Here is a 12,067-nt window from a genome sequence, read left to right as displayed (position 1 = left end):
GAATTTTGTTTAGTTTGTAGAAGCTTTATTTAAATTTGGTTTCTATTAGCATACTAACATTGCTCATATACATTTAGAAACACCTTAAAACCTTTAGAAAATAAAGTATTTTTATTTTCTGAAAAAGTTCTGATGACATCATCATTTATTAATTAATTAATTATTTAATTAATTAATTATTTTTTATGCCATTAAATCCCTTTATCTTAATTAAAAATATTTAATTAAGGAATCCCTCCCAAATATGTTTAAATCTTATTTAAACATTATTTCCTTATTTATTAATTATTTAATTAATAAATTGACCAAAAATCCTAAAATAAATTAAAAAATTATTTTTTGCCCAAAACTTGGCCAATTTCCTTATGACCAATAACCTCTTCCAAAATCTTCTAATCCTTCTTTAATTTCGATTAAAGGCTAATCCCATCATTTCCTACCCCTAACCCCAACTCAAAATATTTAATTAAGATTAAATATTAATCCTTATGTTTATTAAAAAAGTTTTAATAAATATCTCCTCAACCCAAACCCTTGAAATAAATAAAACTTTATTTATTTCTTAAAAATCTAATTTATCCTCATCCTAAGAAGTTCTAGACTCTTCTAGAAAGTCTTCATCCTCATCCTAGGAAATTCTAGACTATTCTAGAAAGTCTTTATCCTCATCCAAAGTCTAGACTCTTCTAGAAGATGTCTTTAAACCTAATCCTAATCCCCTCCTAACCTTGTCACATTTCCTAAACATGGGTTAAAACTTACTAACCCAAGCCAAAGTTAACAAATATCTCCTCCTTCACCCACCCTCATTAAATGCCATCCACTTGCCTATCCTTAAGCTAATCCTAAACCATCCTAATCCATCCTCTAATCATTTGCACAAGCATAAGCAAGCTTAGAACCTTCCTAATCAAGCCCAAGTCGAAATTGCTCTCATCACCCTCAAAATATCTCAATCATAAAACTTTATGAAGTCCACTAGGTCATAAATGACTCTTACAAGCCCTTTTATTGCTCTTACAAGTCATTATGAGGGTCTTTATGAAGATTTTATCCCTTGAGCCTCCTTTGTTGACTCATCCTTCCCCTTTCCTCCATCCTCTCACCATGTGACATGTGTCACTCCTTGATTGGCTATAAGGAAGCACAATCCATGTGCTCTCCTCTCATGCAATCTGAGCCCTCCATAAACTTTTTTCCATCCTTGCATCTTAGCCCTCAATCCCTCAAGCCTCTTGCCTATAAATTGGATCCTTCCCCTTTGCAAAATAACACAATCCATGAAGTAAAGTTATAATGCTATTTTGAGAGCCAAATCCATACTAAAGCCATCTATCCACACCAAAAATCCACAATCATCTATTGAAGCCTTTTTGAAGCATAAAGCTTGAGCATACATCCTATCTATTTAGACAAAGCTACTCAACAAGAGAGCTTCTCATTGAGAGAGCCCATTAATGGCTCATATTCTCAATTGAGAGCTCATCTTAGTCTATCTTGAAGTTTATGAATTTTGTTTAGTTTGTAGAAGCTTTATTTAAATTTGGTTTCTATTAGCATACTAACATTGCTCATATACATTTTGGCACGCCCGGTGGGACCCCGCATGGGTCATCTTCATTAGCTTTTCTAGTCAAGTTTTGTATGTCATTTGCTAATTTTGGCTAATTTTTATTGTTTTTGTGATTGGTAGGATTGTATAAATTGGTTTTGTAGGTCCACATGAGCATGAAGAAGACAAAGGAACTCATAATCTATCTCATAGTGTTTGCAAATTTTTCAAGCTTATAGGTGGACAAAGAACTTGAAATTCTTCTTCCTCTTCTTGTCTATATTCTTCTTATTCCATCTACTTCTTCTTCTTCTTCTTGTGGGAGATCTTGGCCATTTTTTTTTTAAGGAAGAAAAATCATACACACTTCTTTTTAGTGCTTAAAATGAACCCCCAAATCATACTTAAATCCATTAAAAAATTAAAAATTTGCAAAAAAGAAAAAATCTTTTAACAAGTGAAACTAAACCAATCTAATCATTTGCATCCTTGCAACATCAAAGTTTTAGATGCATTCATGCAAAATTAGGAACACTTCATTTTTGGGAATTTAAAAAGAACTTCAAGTTTCCATTTCAAAAGGTTCAAAATCAACACTAAGTGCACACTAAAGTTCTTTTTAAAAAAATCTCATGAAAACTAAGAGTCCTAAATGGTTGCCAAAAATTGTCCTAAAAGCTTTGTTATTTGTTCCAAACAAATGTTTTGTTGCAAAATCTTGAATGTTTCTTAGGTTTTTCATGCATCAAAACAATCTAGGAATATCATTTTTGGGCTTAAAATATGCAAACTAGAACACAAAATCTTGAATGAAAATCAAAGTCCAAAGAGTCATTTTCACTTTTGAGTCCAAAACAATCTTGAATGATCTAAGGTTAAAACAAAGCACTTCAAAGTTCTTAAAAAAACACACAAAATCTCAATCTTGAATGCTCAAAGAAAAAAACTTGAATGTTTAATCACTTGTCTTTGAATGCATGTTGCTAAAATCACTCTTGAGTGCCATGGAATAAAATCAAGTTTGTTTTTTTAATGAATGCATGATTAAAACAAAAAATCCAATCTTGAATGCCATAGATCAAATAATCATCTTTTGGGGCATAAAAAGAATCCACATTTTTCAAATCTTCTAAGTTATAAAAACTAATAAAGATGCTTTGAGTAAGTTTGTAGTTGGACTCACCCTCTTTAATCACCCATCAATTTAACCATTGGTTGCAATCTGAACACCATCTATGGGGATGGGTCTACCTAAGAGGGTGTTAAGTGCTCCACAAAGATCAAACTCCACTCACTTGGGTCTTTAGTGATTTTTCTAAGTTAGAAAATTTCTTGAATGCGCATTAATCTCGCTCACACTTCATTTGGGCATAAAAATTGGACAAATCTTGACGTGGAGGGCCTCCGGGCGCGTTCTTGAAATCGAATCTCACACACATTTGTTTTGGGCTTAAAATAAACTCACACTCAATCTTGAATGCCTTAAAGAAAAATCAATCGATACTTGACGTGGAGGGCCTCCGGGCGCACGGGTTTACCTTCTTGTTGACCCTAACTCTTCTTCTTGTTCGCATTCTTCGATCAATTTTATTTTTGTCGATGCTTCAAAGTTGGAATAAACATTGTATCTCAAACATGAGTGCTTGCAAAGTCTAGATCAGAAAACTTAAGCGTCAGTTGGTAAAAGAACAAGCGTGTTTTTTAGCCCAAGATCATCCAAGTCTTCTCTCCCCTTGTCGTCTTTCAAGGCCATCTTGGGTGCATAAGATTAGGATCCAAAATCTTGTCTTAGCTTTTTAGGAGGCCTGCTTGGGGATTTCATCACCCCTTGGGACGACCTCAACTCCAGTGTTCCGACGGAGTATAAAGATCGGGAGGTGAATCCAAAGACACCTCTCTTGGAATCAAGATTTTGTCACTCGGGCTAAGCCTCAAGGAACTTTATACCCTTGAGAAGTGAAAGAGGAGAAGTGGGTTACCGCTCCTCTCGGCTATGTGACATCTTTTTGTTTTCATCTACGGATTTGGGCCTCACGTACCTTGCGTATATCGAGGACTCCCTAGCTAAACCAAATTTCATCCTTGTAGAAAGCTTCCTAGGATGTTGGTGTATTTGACGTGCTTGCTCAAAACTTTTGTCTGCTTGTTTGTTCACTTCTTTTGAATGAATGTTTGCCAATTTTGGTCGAAATTCCAGAAAAGTAGAAATCTCCCAGCTCAAGGCATACTTAGCGTAGTCACTGCCTTATCAAAAAATCATCCAAGCTCCCTCGTTGCAACCAAATCTATCTAGTTCTTTGCCTTAGAACAATCCCAAATCCAAAGTCCATCCAAATCATCCCCCCAGCTAGCTAGCAACCCAATCCAAAATCACCCAAGCCTTTAAAGACTTGTTGTCACTTTGCCAAAATTTGCTATCCTACCAATCAACCAATCTCACCAAGGTTATCCCTCTGACAGAGCATTGTCTAGGGTAATCTAGCTTTGTCACTTGCATCCCTCATCACCTTGAGCTAAAGGTTGGGATCCACAAGTGGTCAATCTCATGTCATTCCCATAGGATCATTAGTCTATCCTCAAGTTGACACAGCCACCACCAAATCCAGCGCATAGGAAAGCAAAACTCTCACTTTTTGACAGCATGCCCTTGAAGTCTTCCATCCACAGGAAAGCCAAAAATCTCCAGCCAATCCTCCTTAGGTCCATCATGCAACTTTGACTCTCCCTAAGAAATCTTTCATCAGCCAATCCAAAATCTGTGCTTAACCCAAATCCAACCATGAGCTTTCGTGTTCATCCATACGCAAGACCCCATCCCCATCAAACTCATCATCAAAGCATGAAGTACCAATCCTATCATGATGTGTTTGGTCGTATTGTCCTTGCTCCCGCCACCTCCTATTCCAATGATGATGAAAATCTTGTTGACTATGATGGGTATATTGAAAGCCTTAGAAACATTCCCCCAAGCATCCCCCAAAATCCAAGAGTTATTCCAAACTATCTAGTCATGCCATCTAATATTCCATCTTCCCCTCCATCACCCTATCAACCAAGCTTCCAATCTTCCACCCCCATCACACTAGCTATTCCTGTCAATCCACCTCCACCTTCGACACATGAGTCTCCAAGGAATCTCCTAGAGGAAATACAAGAAAAGTTGCCTCTAACAGTCGATAAGCCATGTCATCTAATCCAACCATGTGAAGTAGTCAGTGATGAAGCTTCCCCATCTATAATATCACCTCCATCTCCCATAGCTATCATCCCCATACCATCCATCAAATTGCTTAAAATCCTTCCACTTCCCGCAAGCATCAAAATCCCACCACCTATCAAAACCCTCCAAATCCTATCCACATCACCTCCAAGCATTTTCCAAATCTCTCATAATGACCCTTATGCATCCATCTTCTACTCACCCATCTCCACTACTGAATCTCCCATATATCCATCTGTTGTCTTTGAAGAATCCATCCCTTCACCTCCTATCACACCATCCACTCCAAACCAATCCTATCAAGATCCTGCCCAAAAGCATGTTGACATCCCCCAAAGCATAAATGAAGATATCATCGTACCATGTCTTCCATCCATAGTGCAGTCACCATCTCTTCCATCTCCAAAACCTCAAGCCATATCTCCTCCACTACAAGATATCTTGTCATCCCACCAGCTACATCAAGATCCTATCCTTCCATCTCCCTCGCTCCATGCTTCCATCTTAACACCTATCCAAGCTATTCCACCATCTATAATCTACCCTCTTGGTTTGCTTACATTCATCCACGGTGGCCCTCTCTCAGCAGAAGAATTAAGAACAGTATCTCCCCATTGCAATACACCTAATAAATCACTTCTACCATTTTCTGCAAGCAAAAAGTTTCCTCAGCTTGTTCAAATGCTCAATCGATGGCATTATCAAGGTCAAGGTTTAGGACCACAAGAGCAAGGAATCAAAGAGCCTATTATTGCACAAAAAAATCTAGGATTTCATGGTCTTGGATATGTGTCCAAAGGCTCACCATCTAAAGGTGTTGGTACACCACAACTAAAAATCTTTTAGAAAATAAAGTATTTTTATTTTCTGAAAAAGTCTTGATGACATCATCATTTATTAATTAATTAATTATTTAATTAATTTATTTATTTTTATGCCATTAAATCCCTTTATCTTAATTAAAAATATTTAATTAAGGAATCCCTCCCAAAAATGTTTAAATCTTATTTAAACATTATTTCCTTATTTATTAATTATTTAATTAATAAATTGACCAAAAATCCTAAAATAAATAAAAATTTTATTTTTTGCCCAAAACTTGGCCAATTTCCTTATGACCAATAACCTCTTCCAAAATCTTCTAATCCTTTTTTAATTTCAATTAAAGGCTAATCTCATCATTTCCTACCCCTAATCCCAACTCAAAATATTTAATTAAGATTAAATATTAATCCTCATGTTTATTAAAAAAGTTTTAATAAATATCTCCTCAACCCAAACCCTTGAAATAAATAAAACTTTATTTATTTCCTAAAAATCTAATTTATCCTCATCCTAAGAAGTTCTAGACTCTTCTAGAAAGTCTTCATCCTCATCCTAGGAAATTCTAGACTATTCTAGAAAGTCTTTATCCTCATCCAAAGTCTAGACTCTTCTAGAAGATGTCTTTAAACCTAATCCTAATCCCCTCCTAACCTTGTCACATTTCCTAAACATGGGTTAAAACTTACTAACCCAAGCCAAAGTTAACAAATATCTCCTCCTTCACCCACCCTCATTAAATGCCATCCACTTGCCTATCCTTAAGCTAATCCTAAACCATCCTAATCCATCCTCTAATCATTTGCACAAGCCTAAGCAAGCTTAGAACCTTCCTAATCAAGCCCAAGTCGAAATTGCTCTCATCACCCTCAAAATATCTCAACCATAAAACTTTATGAAGTCCACTAGGTCATAAATGACTCTTACAAGCCCTTTTATTGCTCTTACAAGTCATTATGAGGGTCTTTATGAAGATTTTATCCCTTGAGCCTCCTTTGTTGACTCATCCTTCCCCTTTCCTCCATCCTCTCACCATGTGACATGTGTCACTCCTTGATTGGCTATAAGGAAGCACAATCCATGTGCTCTCCTCTCATGCAATCTGAGCCCTCCATAAGCTTTTTCCCATCCTTGCATCTTAGCCCTCAATCCCTCAAGCCTCTTGCCTATAAATTGGATCCTTCCCCTTTGCAAAATAACACAATCCATGAAGTAAAGTTATAATGCTATTTTGAGAGCCAAATCCATACTAAAGCCATCTATCCACACCAAAAATCCACAATCATCTATTGAAGCCTTTTTGAAGCATAAAGCTTGAGCATACATCCTATCTATTTAGACAAAGCTACTCAACAAGAGAGCTTCTCATTGAGAGAGCCCATTAATGGCTCATATTCTCAATTGAGAGCTCATCTTAGTCTATCTTGAAGTTTATGAATTTTGTTTAGTTTGTAGAAGCTTTATTTAAATTTGGTTTCTATTAGCATACTAACATTGCTCATATACACCAACATCATTTCTAAAAAGTAAGCAAGATGCACTCCCAAGGTGCCTTAGTAGAAACATTGGTGTCTAATCTAGTATTCTCACAAAGAAGTAGAATGAACCTAATGAAGAGCCACAATTAGTCCCTGGTGCAATGAAGATTTACCAAGAATATAAGTCTCGAGAATGGCCTCAAGTTTTAATTTTGAAGTCTCGCATCGAGGATATGTTGGAGCAGGGCCCTAAGCTCACATCAATTTTAGGTAAATTCATGAGTGGTAACATTATAGTCCTTTTCAACTAGACAAGAACAAAAGTGCATCCACTCAACAAATTATCAAGTTTGGTGGTGATGATTCAAAAAGAAGATCAATTCTGATGAATCCCAATTGCAATTAAAGGAAGAGGAGGAGGCACATGATATGTTTGACAAAAAATTGATATCACCAAAAGGTCATATCGAGAGTTCCAGATTTAGTTTTTTTGGCAATATGGTCAGATAGATGTTTTGAGAGTTGTCATTTATGGCAACATATATTCAAATTTTCATTTATGCATTTGTTAGGGTTGTGGGCTCTTCTTGCATACTTTGTATTTGATTTGATGTATTTCACACTTTCTCTAATATATTTGATCTACCAACTCCTAACAGGTTTGAGGCTTCTAACAAGGACTCAAGACACTATATGTACTTCACAGACTCCTAACAGGGTCAATATCCTTAACAAGATCCTTTTGTTTAGTGAATCATTTTGTGGGTATCATCGCCACAGGGGTTTTTCCTTGGCTAAGGATTCCCTAGTTAACAAATAATGGTGTTATGAGTTCTCTATGTGTATGGTTATATTTACTATTCAACTTTATTGGTTTACTTTCATGTGCAAGTTTATGAAGTAATTAAAATTATTCAATTGTGGCCAAAATTTTGTAGTATACTGATTCCTCCCCTCCCCCCCCCCCCAGTATTATCTATTTCTAATAATTGGCATAAGAGCTTGGTTATTGTAAAGAAGTTTAACATCTTGAGTAATATCCCTATAGATATGGAATAGTTGAAGAAAAACCTTGAAGAAGCTCTTGAGAAGATTGATCTTCTTTCCAAAGAAAGAGATAACCTAAAAGATGGATATGAAGATGCAAAAGTTTTCATTGGTAAACTAAAATACAAGATTGATGATATGAAATTTGACAAGGAATCAATTGCATAGACTAGTGACAATGATGAAGTAGGAAATCTCCAGAAAGAAAATGAGATTTTGAAACAGGAACTGAAAATTGAACTTAAGTTGAGTCTTAAGAAAAATGGTGGCAAGAATGAACCTAAACTAAAAACTAAGAATACAAACCTTAGATCCCAGTTAAGTCAAGTTACATCTGAATTAGATACTATAAAGATTGAGCATGTAGAATAAAGTACAATATCATTGTCAAAGGAGAATTGACACAAGCTAAGAAACAATTAGAGAAACTTTATTCCAGTAGCGAGAAGATAGATGAATAGATATTTCACCAAAGACCTTCTTATGACAAGACAAAACTCTGATATCTTATTGGAGAAAAATCAGCCAAGAAAATTGAAATTAGAAGAGAACCAAATACAGTTATTGAATCCCCTAAAGACTCTGATCTGAGTAAGGTAGAATCAAGGACATCTACTGAAGTATCTCTTAGAGTAATTAGATATTTTCTAATTAACTCTAGTTTGCTTAAGCTAAAATTTAGGCATATAATAATTAATTCTTTTATTAATTATTATGATGCAACCTAGGTTAGACCTTTTTCAGGTTTCGATCTCATTTATAAGCACGATCTCTCTTTGTAATGAAGAAATTCATTTTTTATAATAGCTATCTCTTTTTTCTCATCAAGAGTGTCTCATCTCTAGTTTTGGTAATCGCAACATCCATAGCTTTTGCTTCTCTCTTCTGTGATAGGTGTTTGCATGCAGGTGATTCTTGGGAGCTGTGGGTTTGATCATTCATCAACTTCAACATGGTATCAGAGCTCTAGATCTTCATGCCCCTATTCTATTCATGAGAGATTTGGCATTGGAGTTTTCTCTTTTGGGGGGTTTCAATTTTCAGAAGTGTTTTGTATTGGATTTGGGGGGATTTTTTTTTTAGAGCACTGTGATCCCAAACAAACATCACTGTTGAGCTCAAAGTGCTTGAAAACCCTTATTTTCATATAAAATAGATCTAGTTTGGACACTATTGAAATCTAAGGTTTAAAAAAAATTGCACCTAGGATGTTTTAGCTTGGGCACACAAATCGAGATGATGTTGACTTTGGAGACTAAGAAAGTACCCACATAACCCTGTGAAGATCTGATCCATACATTTCATTGTCATGTGTAGGTCTTCTTCTTGGAACCCCACCCTCTATCTTAGAGTGCGTACTTTTGTTTGGATGGATGAGGTACTTTTTTTTTGTGACCATTTTCTTTGGTTTGCATTTTCATGTAGGGGATAGACTTTTTTTTGGCCACACACAATTTTTTGGAGGACAAGCTTTAGCCACCTCAGCGAGTCAACCTCAACAATGCATCTCTTAGCCCCACGGGCTTCCCTAATAAGCACAGACCAATCAAGCTACCAAAAAATCACCAAAGGAGTTATGCCTCAGCCTTGGGCTTCATTTTTTTGGTGAAGTACTTGTTTATTGGAGGAAACCAACCCACCTCCTTCACATATTTTTGAATGATGCTTTCTTGGGACTCCTGCACCTCTAATCTCTGTCATGAATCACCCTTTCAGTGACCTCTTTTCTAGGCACTCGTGCCTACTCGTGCCAAGGATGTCTCATTCATCTCCATGCTTTAGGACATGACAACCTTACTTGGCCATTGGCAAATCCTTGGATGAACTTTATTATGGTGTGCTCATGATTTTGGTGTGCATAGTATCACCTTGTGACACATATGACGCCTCAATTAATGGGTCTAACTATGAGAGCTCATAGTATTTTGCACCCTACATCATCATCGGCTTATATTGATGGGTTTTTTTCTTTGGAAGGTGGAGGCATCTTTTTCTATGCATGGAGAATTGGCAAAAGAGGTGGTTCCTTTTTTCAGCACCTAACTTCATATGGCGCCCACCAATCCTATTAGCAACATGATAATTATGAATTTTACATATGTGGTTTAGCTGTATTCTCAAGTTGGGAGGGGTATTTTTGGTAGTTTTGGTTTTGTCTTTGATGAGGTGGCCTCAAATCTATTGCAGGAATCCATGCCAAATCCCATATGAACTCCCCGTATGAATTTTGCACAGTTTTCAGACCCGCAAGCTTCATTCCAATTTTGTTTAAACTCATGCATAGGCCTTGGGTCTCCTGCTACATGGCTAAAGGTTCACTCAGATGCCCTAATTTGGTGGAGCGATTTGGAGTTGTCTTAGTCCTATCCACACAGATTTTATACTTTTGACTTTATGCCTTGTGTTAGCTCTCGCACATGAAATCTTTTTTATACTCTCTTAGTGATTATTGGAGGTTACTAATTGTTTGGAGGTTAGCATTTCTTTTGATCTAGAGTTTTTTTCTTTTATGCTCCCATGTGCACATGTCCTTAGAGACCGCCATCTTTGTTCTTTTCTTGGACTGGGATTTGGGCAAAGCCTTGGGATTGGAGAGCCATATTATCAATAATATGTTCTTATTAGAGGTTGGCAATGATTTCTTATTTATAGTGATGGTTATGCCATGCTCATTAATGAAGGCATTATTTTGGGGCTGACTTTGTCTTTGTCAGCACATAGATTTTATGGGCTCGTTACATCATGCTACCCCCATTTTTGGGATTGATATCCACATATTTTGTGGGGACACACCACTTATGACCTTGGGAAGGCCATGTGGGAGCTCTTTTATGTGGTCCACACTTTCCTTTTATTGGCATTTTTTTAATTAGTGGTGGGATTTCTTTAACTTCAATTTATTTCCCATGGTGGTGTTTGAAGTTTATTTCCCCATTGGTGGCCTTGCATTCTTGGGCACATTTTTTGACACATGTACCCTATTTGGCCACCGTATTTTTACTTCAACACTAGCTCTTTTCTTGATGACATTAATTTTCTCACATTGTCTTATTTTCGACGGCTGGATAGTTTTTTCCGGCAAGGGGCATTTTCAGGCATTTTTTTGCCTTGAAAATCGTTTGACCATCGAATCTAGGCTCATCACTTGCTGACATCAATGCCATGTCAACATTGCATCAACACTTCTATCACCTCTTCAAGCTTTGTTTGGACCTACCTTCATGTTTTTTCTCATATCTCAATCATACGGACTCTATTTTCGAAAAATGAGATATAGTCAGAAAGTTTTTTCCCAAAGCCCATTATAGTGGTACAGTTAGTTTTCAGTTTTGATGATTTTTTATGGCTTTTTTTGCTATCAAAATCAGGGGTACATTTTTACACTCTGAGGGACATATCTTAAGAATTTGATTTCTAATTTGAGAATTCTTTATATCATTGGAAAGATCTTTGAAAGATCTTTCCAGTAATGCTAGTTGTTTTTCCATATTCTACTCTAAGAACATTCTATTCAGTCTTTTGCATTTTTTCATTCTGGTGGATATCTTAGTTGTTTCAGATCCAAGGATCAATTTTATTCCTTTAAATGATTATTCATGACTTGTACTATCTATTGTATTAGTCTTATATCTCTTTTGGTCTATTTAGACATCAGTTGTATGCATTCTTGCAAATACATTGAGATAAAGTTCCATATTGCATCTGTATTTTTGTTTCAGTAGTTTTATCTTGTTTTGCCTTCTAATTTGAGCAATGTCATCTAAGGACACTCATGTAGTTTATTGTATTCTTTGGATTCACCATATCTTGTGTCTTATTGTACATGCACTACTCATGATTAAAGTGCCATGAGGGGTTGATGTTTTTCCTTTTTGCCATCTTCCTTTGTCTAGTGAGTGTCCTTTCTATGACATTAACCTCATTCGATGTCTGAGATTGATCACCTTA

This window comes from Cupressus sempervirens, chromosome 10 (assembly GCF_028749045.1).
Source record: "Cupressus sempervirens isolate cs-2001-9-10 chromosome 10, ASM2874904v1, whole genome shotgun sequence".
Classification (NCBI taxonomy): domain Eukaryota; kingdom Viridiplantae; phylum Streptophyta; class Pinopsida; order Cupressales; family Cupressaceae; genus Cupressus; species Cupressus sempervirens.
Note: the sequence above shows the minus strand (reverse complement) of the source record.